The following is a 6000-nucleotide window of genomic DNA, read 5'->3' on the forward strand; positions in this document are numbered from 1 at the left end:
CGGTTGGCCGACGCGCCAGGTGCAGCGCGGTTGGTCGACGCGCCAGGTGCAGCGCGGTTGGTCCCACCCCTCGAAGGGCCGTACGGGAATCCCTCTTCGCCCGGGGATCTCCCTCCGGACCTGACAGTGGGAGTGGCTTCCTCTGCTTCCATCTCCTCCTCACTGCCATGGCTCCAGCTCATGGGCTGCCCCGAGCTGCCACCCCGGGAACAGTCCATGTCGCTGGCTGGGGAGCGCTCGGGAGATGAGCCCGCCCCCGGACACCTCCTCCTCTTTACCGTCCTGGCGGACAGTTCCGAGGGGGGAGGGCTCTCCTCTTCCTCTTCGGTATAGGAGCCCTCTTCCTCGGGGTATGCGGAGCACTCTGACGGAGGGTACTCCTCCTCGGTACTCCTGCTCCTCGCCTTCCTCCACGGTGGTAGAGGGACCTACGGGCGGAGAGATGTAGTCCTCTTCCTCGGACTCCTCCTCCTCCTCTTCCCCGTAGTCGATGGTGGACACGTCGTCTAGCGACGGGGGGTAGTCCTCTCCCTCTCCACCGTAGTCCACCGTGGAGGCGTCGTATAACGACGGAGGGTAGGCCTCCTCTTCTCCCTCACCGTAGTATACGGTGGAGGCGGAACAAACTGAGGGAGCCTGGTCTTCCTCTTCCTCCTCGCCCTCTGATTCCTCCCCCTCGAACTCGCTCTCAGGGGTCTTCTCCGTGGAGCAGAGTTCGAGGGAGCCTACCCTCAGGGGCGAGAGGTCTCTGGTGGAAGAGGGGTGGCGCTCCTTCCAAAACCGCATCGCGGTCTCGCGAAAATAGTCCGCCAACTCCTCAGTCCTGGCTTCCCGAGCCCGAAGCAGCATAACCGCACATAACGGGTCCTGCTGCATCGCTTCGAGGGTGATGGGGGCTCCGCGGTGCTGTGCAGGGGAAGAGGCGTGATGTCGCTTACTGGGCTTCTTGCACTTCTTTGGCCGGGTGGTGTATCCTGGCATGGTGTCTCTGGTCGGCTCGTCGTTCTGTAACGGTGGCCAGCGGCAGACGGAAGAGACACAGATCCGCTGGTTGACTCACGGTTACTTTTATTCAACATAAAGATTGCGCAATAGCGCACGAGAAACATTCAGCACACACACGACGTGCAGAACATAGACAACGACGAGCACAAGACACTGCGCGAACGCACATTAAATAGACAGACCACATCAACCCCACGTGATGACGAGACGAGCCACAGGTGAGACGGATAATGACAAGACGCACCCGCACCCACGGAGATACAGACGCAGACGAATAGACGCAGACAACGTTAACACACGCCCCAAAGGAAGGGTTCGGGGACCGTAGCGTGACACACTGATGATCTTGTCAGTTGAAATCCATAATTTCCACTTCTCCAGTTTATTTGCTAGCGACCTTGCATTTGATAAGAAAATACTTGGAAACACTTGGTTTGTTTGGCTGCCTCCTAAGCCGCGTTAGCGCGCCGCTCCAACACCCTCGTCTTTGTTTGCGGTCCCGCTGGCGGTGTCGTTTCCTCATAGCTGGGATGGTAATCCACGGTGTGCCTGGTGTCTGTGCGATTTTTTCTGGAATGTTGTGAGCGCGTGTAAACTCGTCAGATGAGCAATCCTCACTCCATGTCCTATAGATAAAATCTCGTTCCTGGTGTATATGTATTTATTCGAAAAAAAAGAAAAAACCAAACTGAGTCGGAGAGCATACAGCTACAGCGTCCGCGCACACCGCCATCTTGGTCATCATGTTTAGCTTCTTCCATTTTCTAATAATTGCTCCTAATAATAATTTTCTAATAACAGCTTTTTTCACCAATCTGCTTGGCAATTGCCCTGTAGCCCTTTCCAGCCTTGTGGAGGTCTACAATTTTGTCTCTGGTGTCTTTGGACAGCTCTTTGGTCTTAGTCATGTTAATAGTTGGAGTGATGATGTGGGGTGGATAGGTGTCTTTATGCAGCTAACAACCCCAAACAGGTGCTTTTAATTTAGAATACTAAGTAGAGGTGGGTCTTTTGAGGTCCAGAATTTTTGCTGATTGGCAGGTGTTCAAAAACTTATTTACAGCTGTAACACACAAATGATTAAAAAATCATATATTGTGATTTCTAGAAATTTTTTTAGATTGTCTCTCACAGTGGACATGCACCTAAGATTAATATTTCAGACCCCTCCATGATTTCTAAGTGGGAAAAATTGCAAAGTCACAGGGTGTTCAAATACTTTTTTTCTGTATGTACCAGTTTTCCCACAGCTGAGTTGACTGCATTTACTGTAAACAGGTCTTGTTGCTAAGATCACTATCAATTATGTCCTGTTTCTGGATGCCTGTTGCTAGGCAGATGTTACTTTTGTTTATATAGATATATCCAGACGTGTGGACTCGACTCACATGAGTTGAACTCGAGTCCAACTCGAGTCACTAAACTGATGACTTGTGACTTGACTCGACAACATCACTGAAGACTTGCGACTTAGACTTTACCTTTACTGACTTGGACTCGGACTTGAGCTTTAAGACTTGAAAAGACTTGAAATCCTTATTTTAACATAATAAATAAGTAATATAGAATCACATAATTGGATCATTTTGTATTAAATGGTGGTGTAAAATGTGAACTGCTCAGCTCAGTTTATCCGTAACCTAGCTACAGGTAAAGTTCTGCAGCCGATCGGGGGAGGGGGGGCAGCAGCGTTGAATTTGTGCGGAGAGGACAAGCAACATGCTCCCAAAAATTATCCTGTTAAATTATAAAGATTATGTTGTTGTGAATAAAAGAAGAACTGCGACATGCAAGACATGTGGAGTCAGGATAAGAGATGGAGACGCAACCACTTAAAACTTTGTTCAACATTTGAGGCTGCACAAACAAAAGTAAGTCTCTGCTATGTATATTTCACATAATGCTATAATGGTTAGCTAGCTAGCTGGGATTTGATAACTAAGGGGTTGAAAAATAATGTGGACAAGGGTCCACATGAGCAACTTGACTTGTGTCAGCAGTGCGCACCAACGATAAATCAAAAGCGGGGACCGGGGGGGACGGACGGACGGACTGAGTCGAGGGGGAGGGGGGGGGAGGGGGAGTGGGTGATGACGACAATTGCGACGACATCTCTCAAGCAAACCGAAACACTCAAACACCTAACGTTAGTCTGACTAATTTAATGTACTACTAATCAACTGCATCATTTGTGTTAAATATTGAAATTACATCTGGTGACTTGACTAGGACTTGAAATTTAAGACTTGGGGCTTGACTCGAGACTCGCTTGTATTGACTTGGGACTTGACTCGAGACTTGATTGTGAAGACTTGAGACTTACTTGTTACTTGCAACTTAGTGACTTGTTCACATGTCTGGATATAGATTTCTCTATATAATAAGTGGGAGACATAGCTAATGATCTGGGACCACTGTCATCAAATCATGCTGTAGCAAATGAGGGTTTAAAGACAAACACATTTGAAAACAACCACGATTCAGAAAAGAATGAGAAAACGGGTAAATGACGAAACGGATAAAACAAACCGAGACAAAAACTGAGACAACAAATCAAAAAATCAGATACAGAAGCAAAATATAGAAGATATATATTAGGGGTGTAAATCGTTTACTATCTCACGATTCGATTCTGATTTTGGGGGCCACAATTCAATTCAAAAATCGATTTTCGATTCAAAACAATTTTCGATTCAAAAAACGATTTGATTTATAAAAATGTCTGCTTCAGTCTATAAAATCTGCATGATCTACTACAGTCTGCTTTGCAAGACAGAACGACAAATACAGAAAATTAAGTGTCTTTCACATTTAATTAACAAAAATTAAGTGCTTTGGTAAAATAAAATGGTTTTTGTTGTTACCAAAATTCTTGAGCTTCATTTTGCGAGCTGTCAGGGCTGGCTCGGATGCAGTTTTGCCTTTATTTTTGGGAAGGGTTTTATTTTGCTGCAGCGTTTTTTGCCAGTTACTTCTGCTGGTGTCCTTGGTTTCGTTTTCGCGTCGCATTTATCCGCGCTGTTTTTTAGTTACTGTTGTTGTTTTGTTTCTTCCTCCCGTCTCACTACGGTTGAGTGTTATTTTTCACGCGTTGTATTTTCCGCATTGGTTTTTTGTTTCTATTTACTCCGTGTCCTCACAGTTTTGCTTTCTATTCTCTTGCGCGTTGAGTCTTCCGTGTTGTTTTGTTTGTTCGTTCTGGGTCGCTGTGCACGTTTCCCTCTCGCTAATACATTTGACGAGTGTCAAACGTCTTGATCTTGCGAGCCGGCACTTGGGTCCATCCTTCTCTATATTATTTCTCACCCTTCTCTATATTAACGCTCCCGTGCTCACCGCGTCACACAAGCCTTACACACGAGCTACATTGTGTCCAGTTTGGTCTTCCCCGGCATTCGGTAAAAACCAAAATGAACCCATATTTTTTGCCTTAAATGAAGACCGGACAGGTTGAATATCTCTTTCCTCCATGTGTTTTGAACCTTTTCCGCGCATGAGTGTGTCCCAGAACATGCTGCGTAAAGTCTCGCGTAATTTTGTAATTACGTAACGCGAGACTTCACCACGACTTAGAATCGATTTTGGGACATTTAAAATCGATTCTGAATCGTAGTAAATGATAATCGATTTTTGATATATGAATCGATTTTTTGGCACACCTCTAATATATATATATATATATATATATATATATATATATATATATATATATATATATCTAAATGAAGGAAGCACAGAGCATAATGAAACCAAGTGTTAGGCCAAGACTGATGAAAAGAGAAATTATAACCCCCCAAACAATAAAGACTCAGGACTTAAATGTCTCAATGCTGAAAGGGAAACATGTCTGAGGGTGTTAGACTGGAGTCTGTGACCTTCTGTGTGCAGAGCTGCATTGGTCCTGTGAGGCCCAAGGGGAACTCGCACTAACAGCTCATAACATCTGGAGATCACATCACTGCATGTCCAAGCATGTAATGGCAGGATATCATTGCTTCTCATCAGTGAGCCTCTACATCGTGTCTGGTCAACTGCAACTCCCCCTGTCTTCAGTAGTTGAGGAGTACAAGGTGGCAAAATGCAGAGTTGTCCTAAGTCTGAGGGACTCCAACGACGACCTCATCAGACAAGCTGGTATGACAACCAGGTCTGGACGCAAGTGGGCTGCCAACGCAGCTGTGGAACAGGTGGTCAGCTCTTTGAAGTTACGGGATATAGTTGGCAACCAGGGCATCCACCGACAAGGACTTGGCTCTGTACAGTTTCAAACCTGGGGAGGTGCAAATACAGAAACCAGGAGAGACATGGTGCAAGCAGAAGTAAGGAGCAGAGAGGAGGAGAAGCGAGTAGCCAGAGCAGTGCAGCAAGGTTCCCAGGGAGCCTGGACAAAATGGGACTTGCCCAGGCGCAAAGTCACATGGAGGGATCTGTGGCGCCTGGAACCCTATCACATCTCCTTCCTATTACAGTCTGTTTATGACACCCTCCCCTCCCCAGTACATCTGCACACATGGGGTCTAAGAGAGGATCCACTTTGAAAGCTGTGTGACAAGAGGGGGACCTTGGCCCATATACTGTCTGGGTACAAAACATCCTTAACCTAGGGGCGGTATAGATGACGCCACAACAAAGTACTCCTCTTATTGGCAGACACCATAGAGTGGGAGAGGGTCAAGAAAAAACCAACCAATTCAAGCGCACAAAGACCCATCACCACATTCGCTGCGGGCCCACCAACTGGAGGGTGTTGTGGTTAGGGCCGAAACACCCAGAGAAGGTTGGACACCACCTGATGACATCTGCTCCTGGCCTAAGGCTCTAGCTACCTATTAAGGTAGCTGAGCAAGGCACCTTGTGTGCATCAAACAAGCAAAGTGTGGGAAAAGAGGCAACGTCGCTGAATCTAACCACACTAGGCATTTATCAGTAGAAAGTACAAAACCTAAATTTACGGAAGTGCATTGCTGCAAAGAATGTAAAAAGAAATTCAGCATG

The sequence above is a fragment of the Brachyhypopomus gauderio genome, unplaced genomic scaffold, assembly GCF_052324685.1.
Source record: "Brachyhypopomus gauderio isolate BG-103 unplaced genomic scaffold, BGAUD_0.2 sc40, whole genome shotgun sequence".
In the NCBI taxonomy this organism is placed as follows: Eukaryota; Metazoa; Chordata; class Actinopteri; order Gymnotiformes; family Hypopomidae; genus Brachyhypopomus; species Brachyhypopomus gauderio.